General features: G+C 42.1%; 1 protein-coding gene across 5 annotated transcripts in view; it reads left to right on the forward strand.

The window, feature by feature from the left end:
* Positions 1 to 18604, forward strand: part of DAAM2 (dishevelled associated activator of morphogenesis 2) — a 202568-nt gene that overhangs the window by 3966 nt on the left and 179998 nt on the right. For 3 of the 5 annotated variants that reach the window (XM_075496207.1, XM_075496209.1, XM_075496210.1), the window contains exon 1: positions 17548 to 17872. The gene's annotated coding sequence lies outside the window, so the exon portion shown is untranslated. Of the gene's footprint in view, positions 1 to 8854; positions 8994 to 17547; positions 17873 to 18604 lie in introns of those variants that run through there. The other 2 variants (XM_075496208.1, XM_075496211.1) reach the window with 2 other exon arrangements.

Consider the following 18604-nt stretch of genomic DNA (forward strand, 5'->3'; position numbering starts at 1 on the left):
TGACTCTAAGTCCATGAGCTCTCTAGGTTCCTATATCTGTTGCATTTGGACATTTAAAGCTGAAGTTCTCACCAGCATTTTGGAGGCTTGTTTCTAGGGACGGATTTTGCCATTTGATGTGGATCATACATGCTGCGTATTGTGATGCTAATAGGATGGGGAATCATGGGCCCTGTAGCCACAGTGAAGGTCCCTGAGAAATTCACTCATGGGTGTCACAAAAGCAATTTTCCCAGTTCTGTGATACTTAGAAGCAGTCTAAAAAGTCTCCATATAAAATAAGATGCCATGCTGGATTTGTTTAGTGTCTCTGGACTTCAGTTATGTTCTGAGTGTCCCATGAAGCTTTAGGGTCACATTGACTGTTGTACCACTCCTAGGCAAATGCACCCAGACTCAAGTTTGTTCAGCGGTCATTGTGCATGGTTCTTAAAACACCAAGCTCACTTTTACATATTCACTAAGCAGAGACATAGTAATCACTGCATTATATTAGCGTCTGTATATCTGACACACCCAGTGATTTGTTTGCAGACTTTCCCACACCCTCAGAGCTGCCACTTCTTAGTTTGGGTCATTTTTACTATGGCTGTGTCAGATGTCATTTTCCCTCCAGATATTTTTGGGTGTAGCTGATTGCATCAGGGAGAGAGGACAACACGAGTCTGCTTTTTTCAGCTCACCTGAGTTGCATCATTAGGGAGTGTTAAAACATTCAGGCAGTTGGACTAGGTGATCATTGTAGGTCCCTTCCAACTGAACTATTCTATTCTATTCTATTCTATTCTATTCTATTCTATTCTATTCTATTCTATTCTATTCTTTTTGTTTGTTTCTGTTTCTGTTTCTGGGTGGTTTTTTTATTTGGTTTGATTTGCTTTATTTTTTTACTATGTACCTTCTATCCATATGGTTACAGTGGTTCTTTCTTTTCGCACTCCTTTCTTTGCCTAGCAGAGGAATATGATAGTCCTGAGAATCTAATATGGGCCTAACTAGACCTTACTGCACTGAACCACTGGGCCAACACAGGCCTCTCATTTCCTATTGCCATTTGGTATCAGTAGGAGGATTTTGTTATAATTCTATTTCATCGGGCCTGTCTGATGTATCAAAAAGTCTGTGTGCTTATGTTTATTAGTATTTTATGATTTTTTTTTCCTTGCTTGAACTGTGTAAGCTATTGGAGGTCTTCTGCTGTAAAATGTGTCACAGAGCTGACTAAGTGGCTGCTTGTCCTGCTTGCTTTACTAATTGTGCTGAGCCAAGTAGTATCTATTGGATATACAAGCATGGAAGGTAAGGAAGGGTTTTGTTAACTCAGGGAAATGAATGAGTTGTAGATGGGTGCTATGCTGCTTGTTTGGCCAATAATTACAGGCTGCAGACTTCACAGGTTCCATAAGCTAAGCAATCTCCACCTTGCTTAATACTTGGATAAGATACCAAAGTCTATATGAAGCAGTGCTGATCACTTAGAGGCATATATCAATTTTGATTCGGGTTCAAGACCGAAATCTGGGGAATTGGATATTATAGGGGATCAGAATTTCTTGCCTGTATTCCACAGTGCTTTTAAGCGCTAAACTAGTCATCTTTGAGGAAAGGATTCAAGATTTTAGACTATTAGGAAACATAACTTACAGCATAAAGTAACAATTTTGGTCAGTACTTTGCCTGGTTCAGTAAAATGTATAGTTCTCAGATACTTATCATTAGGTGCACTAAGAATGGGACACAGTCTAATATAGCTGTCTTTGATTTCTGGTTTTTCTTTGTCTTTTGGCTGCTTGTTTCTGACTCCACACAGACCCTTAATAAACTGTCCTCTTCCAAAAAATGTTAATATTGATCGTCCCTTGGACTCCACCCCTCTGTGTCTGAGAGTTGTGTTACACTGGGCCGATTACCGGACCACATTTACAAAAATATTTGTTAGCTGTGGATGCTTCAGTTTTTGTGTTCAAAATTTATACAATTTATGATGTGACCCAAAACACTTCAGCTCTAGCAGACATTGGCTTTGACCTGTAGGGCTTGTTTTTTAGGAGTTGTTGGGCATCTGCATCATCAGTTGACTTCAAAAGGAGTTGTGGGTGCAAAGACATTCAGTCACTTGCCCAAGGTTGCACTGACAGTCAGGATCAGAGCTCCACAGAGCAGTTCCTGTCTCCAAGTAAATAAAAGCACACGACAAACTAGTAGAAATTTCTAAGCTGTTAAGGGATCCTGTGTAGCTGCACCTCCAGAAATGGGTCTTGTGTTTCTTAATAAGATTTAAACAGCTACACTTTCATAATAACAGTTATCACCACCTGTGCAGCAACAGTAACTACCAGCTGAGTAGGAACTATTGTCCACTACTGAAGTAATCTCTTCCATTGTAGTGATTGTTTTTAAAATATCATGGCTTGGGAATTGCTTGGAATGTCCCTTCCTGTGCTGGCTTGGACTGACCTACCTGCTTGTAGAGTGACTGTGAGGCAGTGATTCTTGGTTTTCTTTCCTGAGGACTTACCACAATTGGCTTTGCACCAAAGAGGTGGGTGAACAATGCAGCAAGTCCTGCTTTTTCATATCCACTGCAGTAAGTTTAAGGTTGCCTGGAAAACTCAACAGCTATAGAAAGCAGCATGTTGGAGTGGCGCCACAGCCTCATCCTTATAGTATCAGCTGAATTGGCTAGGGAGTTCTGGCTGCACCTTTTCACAAAACCAGTAATTTCCCTGAGCTCTCATTAGCACACTCCAGTGATCAGGGTGCACCGTGCTGTGCAAAAGCTCCACATACTTCAGGAATAATGTAATCTAGGTTTTTGTCTTAGGTCTAAGCATGATTTGACTAATGGTGATTTAGAGCTGAAATAGAAGTAAGGCTGGAGAAGTGGGCTAAACATTTTTCTCATTTAGCTGAGTTGTCTAAACACTGGTGACTAAGATGAGCTTATGCAGAGCCTTCTGACATTGACTCTGAGTCAGGCATTATTATCCCTCTTTTAGAGAGTACACAGTCAGAAACATGAATTGGCTTGCCCATGCCCACACAGAAATGCACAGCTAGTGTCAGCATTACAACTTGGCTACCCAGAAGCACACAGATGTGCAATATGTGTCGCACTTCTTCCCACCCCTACTTGCTGTAAAGACTTCTTGCAAGGGATCAGAGGCATACTCTCTGTTCTCTTGCTGTCTTTTGTAAGTATGGTTGTTCTCTTTTGGTGTAATTTTCTTTTTAATGTAGAAGTCTTCATGAGTAAAGCAATGCTTTTCAATATGTACAGTTTCATGATCACTGTAAAAATACAGTTCCTTGAGTCTGAAAAAGTTTGTATCTGTAGAGCTTTCTGTTGTTGGCTCTCCTGGGTAAACCAGTACATATTGGTGGAAAGTGAGAGAGGACATACAAAGATTTCCAGAAGTGTCTGAAGCAAATTTTCCTGGCCATAGCAAAGCACAACACTGAAAATGAGAGGACAATCAATTTAAATGAAACCAGTAAGTTCTAAAAGGTTTAGAAAACTTCAGGTTGATGCTGAGGTTGAGACTTAGGTTTCCTGTCTGTTGACAATTTATGAATGCCTTTGCCTCTCCCTAGATGTTGGGCATAACTGTGTCAACTTCCCTACGGCCCAGAGCAGAATCTGCAGGCCCTTTCCTTTAAAGCCTTTGGAATTTACATAACCCTGCAATTGTAGCAATGCAAAATGTGGCTCTGGTTACAATAACAAGGGTTTAGGGAACGCAGGGAGAGATTGTAGCGGCAAAGGCATAAAAGCAAAACAAAACAAAACCCTACATGCTGTTTTAATTTTCAGCAGCCACGTGAGAACTGTCCTGCAGTTCCTGGCTATAAATAAATTTCTGCCGTCATAGGAAGACAAAAAACAAAACAGTTCACATTCCTCCCAAATTTTCTTAAGGTTATAAAAAATAAGGGAAAGGTAAATATTTCAAAAGCAGAGTGTGTCTTTGCTGAGGAATGCCAAATTATTACTCAAGGGGGTTGATATTTGCATCAAGTGAAGAAACTTGGCATTAAACCTCTCTTTCCCTGCTCCATCTCCACAAGATCTTTTGAGAAAACCACGTAGGACTGCCTATGGGTAATGTGCCAGGCAATGCTTCTTAAGGCCCCAGAGGTTCACTGCCCTAGTGTCAGCTGAGGCAGGAACTTTCTTTGAGATGAATGAGGTCTACACAGAAGCATGCCTGTTGCTTCTTGTCAGATGTTACATCCTAGTTCTGTTACATGCTGTGTTAGGAAGATGGGGATGAGCGTCACTTCATTGCATAGTGAGATGCTGTGGCACTGACAGATGCAGATGTGAATGCACAATCAAACAGTCAGTGTTCCATATCAAAAGTAGTGCTATAGAAATAAACAGGCCTGCTTGATAAGTAAGCTTATAGCTGTTACATGTAGCTAAACAAAGACTTGGTCACCTGTTCAAATCCAGTTTCAGTTGATCAGAATGAAAAATTGTTACAATTGCAAGTGTTGTAGGGTAGGCTACCTTACGTTTAGACTCAGGGATGAGAAGATGTAATGCCATGTGAGTTGCATGACTAAGGTTAGCTCTTTACGGAATATAAGGACAGATTGAATCATGAAGTGGTAACGTAGGGAATGAATGGAGATAACCTTTAGCAAAGAGCCCTAGGGTAACTAGGACCATGTGAGGGTTTCTCTACATTAATGAGATGGAAAGGTTTAATTGAAACTTCTTTCTAGGAAGGTAAAGACCCAAGTCTTAAAATGTGGCCTAATGTGTCAGTGTGGTGAAGTCCCAGGCAGCAAGACTGGAGACTGGGAAAGAAATATCAACACCAGCAAACTGGGAAGGAACTGTGGTTTGCAGGGAAAGTGATTGATTTAAGTTGACCCTGAACGCTGGTGTTGCTTTGAATGGGCATGAGGCCTCCCAGAATGGGACATCTTTGAATTTGTATGTTCCCTGGAAAGCATAGGAAAGACATTGCAGCAGAGGAGGAGCCTGATGTTGCTGTGAAATGGTTCTCCAGTGTATGATAGCATCTGCTTGACACTACCTCATTGTAGGGATGGATGATGAGCCAGTTGAGAGCTTGTGAGTCAGGATTAGCTGGGCAATACAAGAAGAACAATGCTTTGGTGGATGTCTGTTATAGATAGCCTGATCAGAAGAACGAGTAAAGGAGACCTTCTTCACGCAACCGGAAGAGCCTTATGACCACCTCAATATCTGCTGGAAGGGCAACACAGCAGGGCACAAGAAATCCAGGAAGTTTCTGGAGTGATGTCAACTTCCTAATACAGATAATGGATGAGCTGAAAAGAGGAGTCTGGTATTTACAAACAAGGAAGAATGGGTTGGGGATGTGAAAGTCAAGGGTAGCTTTGGCTGCAGTGACCATGGGATGGTAGAGTTCAGGATCCTGAGAGGAGAGAGCAAGACAAAAATCAGGATGACAGCCTTGGACTTCAGGAGAGCAGACTGTGGCCTGTTCAGGGACCTGCTTGAAAGAATCCCACAATATATGGCCCTGGAGAGAAGAGAGGTCCAGGAGAGCCAATTGATTTTCAAGGATCACCTCCTTCAAGCTCAAGAACAGTTCATCCTGATGAGCAGGAAATGAAACAAAGGTGTCAGGAAGCCTGTGTAGATAAGCAAGGAGCTCCTGACTAAACTCAAACATAAAAAGGAAGTTTACAAGAGGTGGGAGTAGGGTCAGGTGACCTGAGAGGAATATAGAGACACTATCTGAATGTTTGGGGATGGGATAAGGAAAACCAAGGCCTACCTGGAGCTGAATCTGCTAAGGGATATGAAGGGCAACAAAAAGGGTGTCTAAAGGGAGATCAGCTGCGAAAGAAAGATCAGGAAAAAAGTAGACCCACTGCTGAATGGCCTAGGGGACCTGGTGACAAAGGACACAGAAAAGGATGAGATACTCAAGCCTTCTTCACTGTGATCTTTACTGGAAGTACTCACCTTCAGAAATCCCAGGCCTCTGAGACCAGTGGCAAAGTATGGAGCAAGCAAGACTTACCCTTGATGGTTAGGGAATACTTAAATAAACTGGACAAATAAACAAGCAAGTCCCTGGAACCTGGTGGGATACACCCATGAATGCTGAGAGAGCTGTCTAATGTCATTGTGAAGCCACTTTTGATTAGCTTTGGAAGGTCATGGCCTCTGTGGGAGGTTCTTGAGGAGTTGGAGAAAGTAACTGTTACTTTTATCTTCAAGAGGGATAAGAAAGAGGATCTGGAGCACTACAGGGTGGACAGCTTCATCTCAATCCCTGGGAAGGCAATGGAACAAACAATTCTAGAAACCATTTCCAAACATATGAAGGACAAGAAGGTGACTGGGAGCAGTCAGCACGGATCTATAAGGAGAAATCATGCCTGACCATCCTAATAGCCTTCCATGATGAGATTATTGGCTTGGTAGATATGGGAAGAGCAGTAGATGCTGTTTATCTTGACTTTAGTAAGGCTTTTGGCACTTTCACATAATGTCCTCATTGACAAACTGATGAAGTGTGGGCTAGATAAGTGAACAGTGACATGGCTTAGTAGTTGGCTGAGCTGCTGGGCTCAAAAGGTTGTGGTCAGCAGCAAACAGATCAGCTGCAGGCCACACAAATGGTGTATCCCAGGTTGAGTACTGGGATCCAAAACTGTTTAACATCTTCATTAATGGCCTGGGTGATGGGACCGAGTGCACCCTCAGCGAGTTTGCAGACAACATAAAACTGGGAAGAAAGATTGACCAGATGGTCATACTGCTGTTTGGAGGCACCTCAATAGGAATCTTATAAAATTCAACAAAGGGACGTGAAGTCCTCTTCCTGGGGAGGAATAATCTCATGCACCAGTACAGGCTGGGGACACCCAGCTGGAAACCGGCTTTGTGAAAAAAGACCTGGAGCCCTGGTAGGCAACAAGTTGAACATGAGTCTGAAATGTACCTTGTGGCAAAGAAGGCCAACAGCCTTTGGGCTGTATTAGGAAAAACATTGCCAGCAGGTCAAGACAGGTGATCCTTCCTCTCTGCTCAGCGTTGGTGCGACACATCTGGAGTGCTGTGTCCAGTTCTGGGGTTCTCCAGTGCAAGAGAGAGATGGACATATTGGAGAGAGTGCAACAAAGGGCCACAAAGATGGTTAAAGGGCTGGTACATCTGACATACGAGGAGAGACTGAGAGACCTGGCACTGTTTATTCTGGAGAAGAGAAGGCTTGAGGGGATCTTATCAATATGTATAAATACTGATGGTGGGGGGAGTAAAGAAGATGGAACCAGATGCTTCTCAGTGGTGCCCAGTGGTAGGACGAGAGTTTATGGGCACAAACTGAAATACAGGAAATTCCATTTAAACATAAGAAAAAACTTTTTTAATGTAGGTGTGATCAAGTACTGGAACAGGTTGCTCAGAGAAGTTGTGGAGGCTTCACGCATAGAAATACTCAAAATCTGACTAGATGGGGCCCCAGGCAACCTTCTCTAGTTGACCCTCCTTTGAGCAGTGGATTTGGAGCAGGTGATTGCCAGAGATCTCTTCCACCCTCAACTGTTCTGTGCTCTGTGATACCTTAATCTGTTTTTTTCTCATGACTGAGTCGAAACAGCTCAAGAACTGTGATCACAGCTGGCACTTACTATTTTGGACCAAGTGCTGTTTGGGATGTGCTATCCCACATCCTCTTAAAATAAGTTATGCCAGGACAAAAATCAGGAATTGTGGTGAAAGGTTTCGGGGGAGCGGTAGCATTGCTTCCTGTGCTATATATAATTTGAGGTTGAGTAGAGGACTTCACTCTCTAATGTTTCTAATGTGGTATCTTTCACTAGTATCAAATTCTTACAAAGAAGAAAAAGAAAAAAAAAGAGGCCTGAATTTGCCCAGAGTTGATAGACCTGTGTTAAAGTTGATATTGTTACTTCAGTGGAAAATGGGGTTAATGAAGGGAAAACAAGGCCCTGGGTTTCTGTTATCCCCAAAAGACTCCAGTTTCTGTGAATAATCTTAAGGCACCCATTGAGGAATTGACAATTTTAATGATGTTTCTCTTAAAACAGCTTAGTTAAATACCATGGGAAGCAAAGAAAGAAAAGGTCGCTTTAATGGTATTTCCTAAAATGACAGTCCAGCAGCATTTGTGGAATGTCCTGGAGCACAATCATTTGGCTTTAATAAAAAATAATGGAAAAACCCCAACAACAAGAAAATTAGCTGAATGATAAGAATAAATAATTCATAACAGATTTCCTCCTAAATCCTGGAAGTCATCTGTCTAGAGCAGCTGATACAAAGAAGCCAAAGCCAATAGTTCTCTATCAGCTGAAAACCATCTTTGTATATATTAATCACACTCTGTGCAGACAAATTTGTTTCTTTTTCTCTATCAGTGATCACTTATGATCCCTATACTCAAAGTTAATGTGTAGAGTATCCAGCTGACAACTTGTCTACAATGCAGATGCAATCAGTGTTGAAGATATAATGGTACATGTGAGATGATACTCATACTGGGTTTGATTATAGAGTGTATTAAGAGCACTGTTGAGTGCTTCAGCAAAGAAGCCTTTAAGTGTTTTCTTGCCTTTACATGCCCAGATAGTACCTACTACCTCCATCTTCTCTTGCTTAGTGTCAGTCATGTGCTTCCAATCATTCTGGTTTAAGACAAAGTAATTTCATCAGAACACTGGAAGACCAGCCCTGTACTGAAGTTAACAGAGAGCATACAGGAACCTCTGTACATATTTCTTCTGTAATTTCTTTTGAAAGTGAAAAAACATTGGAGATGCCTTTTATATTTATAGAAAGCTAAAAGAGATGATTTATTTGAAACTGTTTCTCCAGAAGACCATCTCTACAGTCAAAACAGCTGTACTAATTCATTTGAAGGTGGGCTCTTCCTACACGGTGAGGACCTGAACTGAACACAGAGACCTACACAGAGAGAGAGAAGAGCAAATCAGACACTACACAGATCATCCAGGTTAGTTCTGATTTGCATGTGGGGAATGGGAGAGGAACGGAATACCAGGGAATAGGATTTTAGCTATCACTTTTGTTCCCTTAAACTTGTGTGATGTTACCTACATTCACCAGGCAAGAGGAATCTTGCATTTATTGCAAGGTGGTTTTCAACTTTAGAGCCAGGTTACAGCAAACAGGGCCTCACTATCCCCAACTACAGACAAACCAGGTGCGTTTAGAAGTAACATATATCCTAATGGCATAAAAATTGTAACCTCCTACCCCATCTGTTCTCTTTACCCCATCACCATTTCAACAGAACAGAACTTGTATCCAGGCTGTGCTATAAGTGTTAGTCACGCTGTTACTCAGCCTGAGGGCCAGCATATTAACTTGGTTTTGATTATAATTATAGTCTAAACTGGGGGCGTTTCTTTTAAGTTAGTCAATACGCTTATTAGAAATGATAGTTTAGTAACATTCTTGATTTTATGCTCTATTCTTCCTCTTTCTTTCTTTACTCTGTCCTTCATTCTTCCAGAGCAGCCACCAATTAGAAGAAAACTTAGTGTCATCATCGTCCTCCTTGGTGCAATTTAGAATCCTTCAGGGTTTTAGTTTATTAAGAGAGCTTGTGCATTCAATTTATGCATGAAGCCTAATTACACCCAATATCTCATCATTTTTAGTGCCCTTTCTATTTCTCTCATAGTGCTTGCAGCAATCACAGAGACAAAATAAAGTGAAACCTTTTCTTCCCATAGTATTTCTACTTTATGGGATCTGAAATGCTGTGAAGTCATGTGACCCAGTTTCCTACTGCCACACACTCTGCAGCAGTATTTACATGAGTGCAATGTGAGTGTAAAGTGTGGCTGAGTTAAGATGGTGCATGCTTCACACTGATGTAAATGAGTACACCAAGCAGCAGGGCAGTGGTGAATCAGTTGTCAGGGCTCAAGCTCAGTCATACTTCCGCTGAATTGAGCAGTGAGTTGTCTACAGTTGTCTCCATAGGCATGATCCTGCCCCTCTGTCCGTATCCTAAATAGTTCCCACAGCTGTTAGAACCTCACAGACAGCCAATAAAAAAAATACAAATGCTAAACTTCAGATTCTATTACATGAAACAAAGTATGATATTTTGCTCACAGCTCCAGTTCTCTAGCTGTGTATGAATATGTATTCAAGAGGAACACATTTACCCCCCATAATTTTCAGACATTACCATTTTGCATCTTTGAAGTCTTCTGGAAAACTAATTAATTCTTTATTAGCTACATGCCTCAAGGTGACCAGTTTCTTCTCTGGCACGTGCAGTGGTTCAGGAGCAAACAATGATTTTAGGAGCCCAGTCTCTGTACATGAACATCTTGCATAGAATCAGCGCTACTACCTAGTTAAGTGTGTGCTGCTCTCTTGGCATACACCAAGTCTTCTTCTGGCTCAGAGTACCACGATGGAGTTAAACCTTGCAGAATCTGGGTGTGCCCCTCTTCATATCCCAGTCAACTGCTTCACAGAGAGAGCAATGTATTTTTTGTCTCCAGAGCAACTCAATCTTTCTGGTAATCACACATGTACTACTTAGCACCCCACTGGAGCATGGGTGCTCTGCTTTCCTAGTGAACTGAACTGTCTTGCCAAGTACAACAAAGATGGTTTATATCTTTCTTCTCCCCTGTCCTCACCCTCACGAGTCAAGCAGATTTCCAAGAGAGCAATTCAGCATCCTTTGCCTAGAAGTAAGGAGCTACTTTTCTGTAGGAACTTCGTCCCATTTCCAGGACTCCTAAGCATACAGGAATTCCTGTAAAGAAAGCCAAGTATTCTCCAGGAAAGTGTGTGTCACAAAATAGGACAGATTCTATGTGATAGAAGTTATGTCTAAGAAAAATCAGGGTGGGTTAACAGTGGTGTAATGGAGGGGAAAATAAAAACCCAACAACAAAACACCAAAGCCTCAAAAGCCAGAATAAAGAGCTTGGCCATTAAGCACTGAAACTAAATGTCATTTGTAATTAATTGCTGTAATAAGGTCAGCTGCCTTCCTAATTGATTTCAGCTTCTTACTAAGGGATCAGTGCTGCTAATTAGTTTGCATGTAAACTTCAGAGGACATGAATAATCAGAGTTTAGCAAGCCACACCAACCGTAACTAATCCTTCTAGCTCTTCTGCAAAGAATACACAGTAAGCAAATGTTGTCCCCTGCCCAGCACCATAGATGGAGCCAGGACTTGTTGCTCCAGCTACTTTTTTCCACTGAGATGCTACAAAGCACTCAGAAGCATGCAGAACTGGCAACCTTGAAGTCACTTTTGAAGGAAGTGAGTTTCCTAGCTAGAATAGGAGCAGTGTGATAGTTCTGTCACCAGTGCTGTAAAGAACAGGATATTTAGCTGGAGCTCGCTGCCTGCTAAACAGCTGTTTCAGGATCCATGAGTAGCCAAGTATCATTTACAAAATGCCAAGGCTGTTCTAAGCTAGCATCAGAGTTAACATACCTTGATCAGCTTATAGACCACAGAGTCGCAAGGGTAGTTTAAAAACTGCCATTACTTCTTCACTCTCATTTTATGTTAACCAGAAGTCAACCAGAGTAAAAGATCTGGCCTACACCCTGTATCAAATAAGAAGTGGAAATAGCCTTTCCCTTTGCCTGTTCCTTTGTATAGACGTTGCTTTGATTTTCCTGGAAGTCACCGAGGTCTGTGTGTTCATAGCTGGAGACTGACTTTATTTCTGACTGTATTAATGTCCTATTCTTGGTTGGAACAAGACATGTTGATCTAGATCATTGCTAACTAAATGATGGTTAATGCAACATAAGGCATTCCCTAAACACTTCCAAAACTTAAAAAAGCCCCCATGCCCCTCCCCTCCACGCAGCTGAACAAACCCATGCACGTAAATCGGGAATAAAAGTAAAAAAGCCCCAGACCATTCAGAGCCCAAACTAATTTAAAAATTATTATTAGTGAAAGCCTATGTTGCAGTGCAGCCCAAGGTGTTATTTGGATTTTTTTTTCAAAAAGGCAAAAAAATCCTTCAAATGAAAAATGTTAAGGAATGTTGTTATACAGACTTTTGTTGGAACAGCTGCCTAGGGAAAAGCTCACTCCAGCCCTCCTTAGATCAGATATTTAGTAGATCTAGCCAACAACATGTAGTTACTAATGTTTGTAATACAGATCACCTGTCTGCATACTGCACCTTTCTGTAAGGTGACCATTTGCTAGAACATAGATCTTTTTTTTAAATTATTTCTCTGGAAGATGAGAAGATATATATAGAATAGAAGGAAGCATTCAAAAATGATGGGGAAAACAGAGGAAGACTCCATTTTACAAATCAGTGCCCTCTATTTTGCTAACTGAAAAGCAGAAAGAAACTGAAAGGATCTGAAGTGCAGCTGAATTGTTTTTTTCCTAAAACTCTGGTCTGTTATCCCTGAGAAAGTATCATGAATAGGTTCAAAATGGTCATAAGGTGTTAGGTGTGAACACAACACAAGTTTCTTCAAGGCAGGCAGATGAAGCCATGGTGAAGTTGCTGGCTACAAATGTTTATAGTAGTCAGGGACTGCTAACTACCTTTAATTGCTGGCAGATGATCAATGTTTTGGTGGCAGGAAATTTAATCTAATTCTGGCTGATTTTGTCTTCCTTGCCTTCAGGGATCTGGGTTTGGGTTGGGCTGTTATCTGAAAAGAGTTGCACTTTCAAAATGTTTGAGAAATACCAAGCAAAACTAAAGGGAGAAATGAGACCATTCCTGTAAATTTTCCACATTTTTTTCTTTTTTTCCTTCAGTTGGAGTAATCTCTGAGTTTCGCTTTCTAAGAGCTTGTAAACTTTTTCTGCTTTCTGAAGAGCAAATGTCTCTTTCCTCTTTCCATAGGTGTTGTCTGAATCGCAGCAAATACTGATTGCTTTTCTTTCGGGCTTGCATGTTCCCTTGTCAGCAAACAACTTGTGCAGACCACTCACTAAATCTTAACCAACACAGGAGAGAGGGTTATAATGGGCTTCAGAAGCCAATGAAAGAGAAGGAGCTGTGAACAGGAAAAACAGGGAAAAGGGTGAAGTTGAAATGTGCCGTCTCCAGGAAGGTCCAAACCAACATCTCAGATCTTATTATGATGGATACAGATTTGAATGTAGTTATAGTTGTAGTTGACCTAAATCTGTGGTGTGGGCCATTTTATAATATGGAAAACAAATATTTTTATTTAAGAACAATTAGTAGAAGTAGTTTGATAGCTAGTATATTGATTTAAGGCATTGTCAAGGAATGGTATTTTCATGTTGAAGGCCATAACTTTCATTAACTGCACAACTCTTACAGATCTGATAAGGCTTAGGTTCTAGGAACCAATTTATTTACTTTTAACCAATTTTTTTTTTTTAACTGAGAAAATAAACCCACCAAAAATGAATGTTTGTGCTGGGTTTGTAGTAACAGCTAACTAAAACATATTTTTCCATGGTGTCAGGAACACAGCAGAAAAAGAAGTACACCAACAATACATCAGACGCAAGCTAACCTTAACAGCAATAAGTTCTGTTGCAGGTTCATTCAATATCAGCATGCATGCACGCACATGTGTAAATGCATACATGCACACACAGGTATGTGCATTCATCAAGTGGAAAACAATCTTGTGGCATTAATAGTTTTAATTTTTAATTAATAATGAACATTATTTCAGATGAGCATTGTCCAGATCCCTACTTTTTTAAAGTTCAAAGCTCAAACTGCTGTATTAACATATTAAAGATGTGGGTTAGGATTGAAAAGCTTGAATCTGAAATTTATATATCCTTGAATTGGAGCTGAGTTCCATCCTTATTCATCAGGAAGTCAGTGGGAGTGGAATCCAGCCCTTAGATCCAATGGCATGGTTTAAGCCCGAAGATAAAAATAATTTTAGAAGAATTATATTAACTAAAAGAATGTATATGCATGTCTGTATTGTATTGACTAAATATGCCTCATTTCAGCCCCTCAGCGACAGAGGACAGAATTTCTTGTGGCTCTTTGGTAAGTAGGATAAGGACAGTGATGGTTCCATCACCATGTTACATCCAATGTCAGTGTATAGTAGTAATACTGCTCTGCATGTCACACTCAAGAGATGCTCAAAACGTTGTGTGGTATTTCAGAGACTGGGAGACATGCAGAAACGATCTCTGTAGGAGGGTATGAAAGTCTTGCTAGTTCTGTAGCCTGTGGTGACTGAGCAGAAGTCTTTGACCCGATAGTTGCACTGGGTGGTGGTGTCAGGCAAGGCATGAAGCCAAGCTCACAGAGCTATGGTGTTTAATCTCATTGTCAGACGGAGCGGGCAGCCTGGCACTGGGTCTCCTCTCACAATGGGCACTTTTGTTGTTAGATTAATATACCCGTGTCCTTTTGTTTTGAGAAGGGATCTAACAAAGAGTTTATATCTCCAGAGGTGGAGCAACATCTCACAGAAGCTTTTGCTTCTGCATTCTATAAGGAATCTGGTTTTGAGCAGCAAATAATCTATTTGGTTTTGTATGTCCCTTTCCCCTTGTCTTTTCACTCCTTACTATTAAGGACCCTTATACACAGATAATACTATAGCTTTTTGGGTTTGACCTTGGTTGTCAGAGCCTAAAAATGCTTGTAGAAATAGGCAGGTGATTTCTTTAATGGTTTTATTCCTAAATTCAGAAGAAGCTGCCTTTGTAGGTATGTGTGTGCTGTCTTGGGATGTAGACCTGTTCAGAAAAAGAAACATAACTTTTTTCTTTCTTGGTAATTTTGGGATGACTCCTGGTTTTGCTGTCCCCTATAAGCTAAGACACAAAAATAGCTCCTATTAAATGTCACCTCTTGTGCAAGGGGATTACTCTGCAGAATCAAACGTTTTTGCAAACTGCAAGGCTTTTCAGTTTTCGCTGAAGTATCTGCAGTTCAGTATTTAATAATAAAAAGCTGGCGTCTCTGTCATCTTTCATCCCCAGCCGTTACTAATACAAGTAGTGAATTACAGAACACCAAGTTTAATGTACTTTTTTGTTATTGGGGAAACAGAGTCACAGAAATTATAAATCAGTGATTTATCTAGTTTCATTTACTGCTGACTAAATATCGAAGCATGCAGCAGAATTCGAATTCTATGTCCTTTATTTAATACACCACACATTTCTCCTGCAGCCAGTAATAGAAACCAGGAGTTGTGCTGTAACCATTAGACAATGTTCTGTCAACGGAACATCCAGATGCTGCGGTGAGAGGGGGTGCAGCTTTCACATGGGATTATGAGGAGAGTAAAGAGCAACATATGTAAGGAACAGCAGATATTCTTTTTTTATCTTAACATTTATGGTGGTTAGATCATTCTGGTCCAGTGGCACAAGCCTGTTTCCTGCTGGGCGCTTTCTAGTGTTTTGCATGTTCTTGTTTCATGTGTGCGGAGCAATGGAGCATCGCTTTAGCTCCCCCCAAGCCCCGGTTTCTCTCCGTCATTGGTCTTTGCCATTCAAATCGCCATCCACTGCAGCACCTTACCCTGTTGTCTCGTAGACAGACTCTGCCTGTTTTGAACATATCAGAATAACCTTAGCTGAGGCATCAAATGGATGACCAGCTTTGTCTTAAAGATGAGTGTTTTGTTAACTTTTAACTAATGAATAAGACAAGGCCCATTTATCTTGGTTACACTGTATCATAATAAATGGGACAGTGTGCTAAGGTGAGAAGGGAGATAGAGTTGGTAATGCGAGCCTTCCTAATCGTTGTCCCTTGGCCTGCTGCTGCAGGTTAGTTTCTAGGGCTGGATACAGGTCTCCGGCTCCAGAACCTTGGCTGGAGGAAGGAGAGGAAAGCAAGAGAAGGAATCAGTTAATCATTCCCACCTCTCCTTTCAGCTCTTCTTTCCTCTTCCAATGAGAAACTGAGGGGATAGAGGGGAGAAGGGGGGACCAAGACAGTTAGGTGGAGCTTGAAATGTGGAGATCAGCTGCAGAAGTACCTGGCATGCAGAAGGGGGAAATAGGGAGTAAAGGGGCAGGGACTTGGAGGATGAGATGAAGAAAGTAGTAGGCACAGATGTGAGTGGAAAGTGAGCATTAATAGACCAATGGAAACATGTGAACGGAGGGGAGGACAGATGGAATTATAAGATGTCTTCTACCATGCATCACATGTAGTTTGCACGTGTAAATCATATAAAACTTTCTCAGTCTTTATGCTGAGAAAGGCAGGAGCATAGTACAGCTCATGCTAGAGGAATGCTGATGGGTCCCTGTGATTTAATACAAGGCTAATAACGCTGAAGATTATAATTTAGTAATGTGGCTAAATGGCTACTTTGCTTACAGGGTAGAAGGTATACATGCCAGTAGTTAGCGGATACCTACTGAGCCTGTTTGTGAAGGACCATTAGCATTAAAAGGGCTGGAATCACCTTTTGGTTTGTACCCATGTCCTTTTACCATAGGACCAAAGAAACAGAAAGACATACATTGCCTTGCTAGCAGTTTGTACCAGTTCGGTGCTTATGGTGTGTTGGTGTATGTGAAGGCAGAGAGGACAGGACAGTGGTGACTTGGTCTAATCCTGTTTGCTTTGGCTTTGAAGGTGATTTTTTCACCGGTAACTTGCTTTCTCTGGTTATGCCATTAAATATATACACATTTGTGTATATATGTCTTTTCCTTGTGATATGTGTTGATTGGTGTTGTCATCATGAGAGTTCAGTTATTGTAATGAAAACAAATGACTTGCATGTACAGAGAGTAAACCATGTATTTCCATGAGTTAAAAAAAAGAGAGAGAGATATTTTGCAGATGGTGTTACTATCTCTGAATTCCAGCGTTACTGTTTAACAGAGAATGCGGTTTCTTCCACTGCAGACAGCAACGCACACGAGGCAGACAACTCCCCCATATTAATCTAAGCTATTAATATCAGATATAGTTGAAAGTGAAGTCAGAAAACAGAAAACGTGCCACAAACAGCAGTGTACACGGGACTAAAACTATCTGGAGAATGACTGAGGAGGAAAAACTGGGAAATGGGGGCTTTTTATTTAGTTAAGTCATATCCTCTCCATTACAGGGAATAAAATCTCTTAAGGCCAAAACGATCCGAGTTGCCAGGGGATATCCCTGATCCTGATGCCTCTGCAGACCGTGGGCTATCCCCGATCCTGATGCCTCTGCAGACTGTGGGCTGGGGACAGTGTGCCGCGGTGTAGAGCGCAGGGCACGGGGCTGGAGCGACGCGCTGCACCCCACCGGGCTCCCTGCTGCAGGCGGGACCCTGCGCCCACGGTGCAGGGAAACGTGCGGCCTCTGCTGCTGTTGCCTCCTCCTTCGCTGTGTAATAATTCCCACCTACGTTGCGGAGGGCGTGAAAGAAGCAAAAATAAAAACCCGCAACACCTGAAAGCCTTGAATGAAAAGCTGCGTAGAAGAGCGTTGTTCTTGTTCCCAAGGCATGCAGGAAACCGTCTCGTATTGCGATGGCTATCGCCCGGGTTGGAGGCGGGGAGCTCACCCCTCCCGCCGCTCCGGCTCCAGACGCCACCCCGGGCCGCCCCGGTAGCTCCCGGTTCGCGTGCGCTCCTGCCAGGCCGGAGCTTGTCCCTTTAAGAAAGTGCAGCACAGTAGCAGGGGCCGGCCCTGCCTCCCGAAGCCTGCAGCGCTGGAGCGGGGCTGGGGAATGGGAAGCAGTTCCTGATCTGGGTCCGAGCGAGCGCACACGGCAGCGGCAGCAGCCACCCCAGCTCCACTCGCTCAGCAGCATCCAGCGTGGGGATCAGCGCTCTGCCGGGCTCCCTGACACGGGGTGGACGTTCCTGAGCACTGAGCTCAGCTGCTGTAAAAAGCAAGCAGGAAAATACACAGCTGGATAAAGTTGGTAAGTCAAGCTAAAGTCACATCCTCCTCCTCGGGCTGCAGTTTTCCAGTCTCTTAATTTGTAATGTTTTTTGCAGGCCGTTTTTTATTGTCTTCTAAGCAGAGCAGCTGGGAAAACATGGAGGCAAAATAAACGTGTAAAAAACTTTGAGGATTTGTCAGTGTTTGTGCTGCTATTTTGAAATCCTCTTTCCACATTGGCGCTTTGCTGCAGGAGTGGGCAAAGGGAAACCAGCAAGTGCTTTTGGATGTGGGGGGAAAGAAAGCTGGTAGGAGTTGTAATTGGCTTTTCTCGCGGAGGTGATTAAAGAGGGAGATTTGAAAAAACAACTTTCAAGAAGCTTGGAGTTGTCATTTACTTTTCCAGAGTAAAAACAAATCTCGTGTTAAACAGTTTTAAAACGCACTGGGCTGTGTGCAGGAGGAATAAGAATCTTTTTAAAACTGTGTTATCAGTGGGAATCTGGATGCCAAAGTATTGCCGAGCAAGTGTTGTATATGTTTGTTTAACTAAGTACATTGGCAGCTCTGGAAGAGCAGAGGCAGTAAGCGCCATTTTCTCTGCATCGGACAGAGGGCGCTGATGCTGCGCCTGGCACTGCCCCCCTCAAACGGGGAGCTGGTGAAAATTCAAGTGGGACATAGAGTAGAGAGATACGATGTTTTAAACAATTGGAACAGAAATTGTTCGCACATACAGAAAGCTACAGTACATAGCATCCAGTTAGAGCAG

Source organism: Mycteria americana, chromosome 3 (genome assembly GCF_035582795.1).
Source record: "Mycteria americana isolate JAX WOST 10 ecotype Jacksonville Zoo and Gardens chromosome 3, USCA_MyAme_1.0, whole genome shotgun sequence".
Taxonomy (NCBI): Eukaryota; Metazoa; Chordata; class Aves; order Ciconiiformes; family Ciconiidae; genus Mycteria; species Mycteria americana.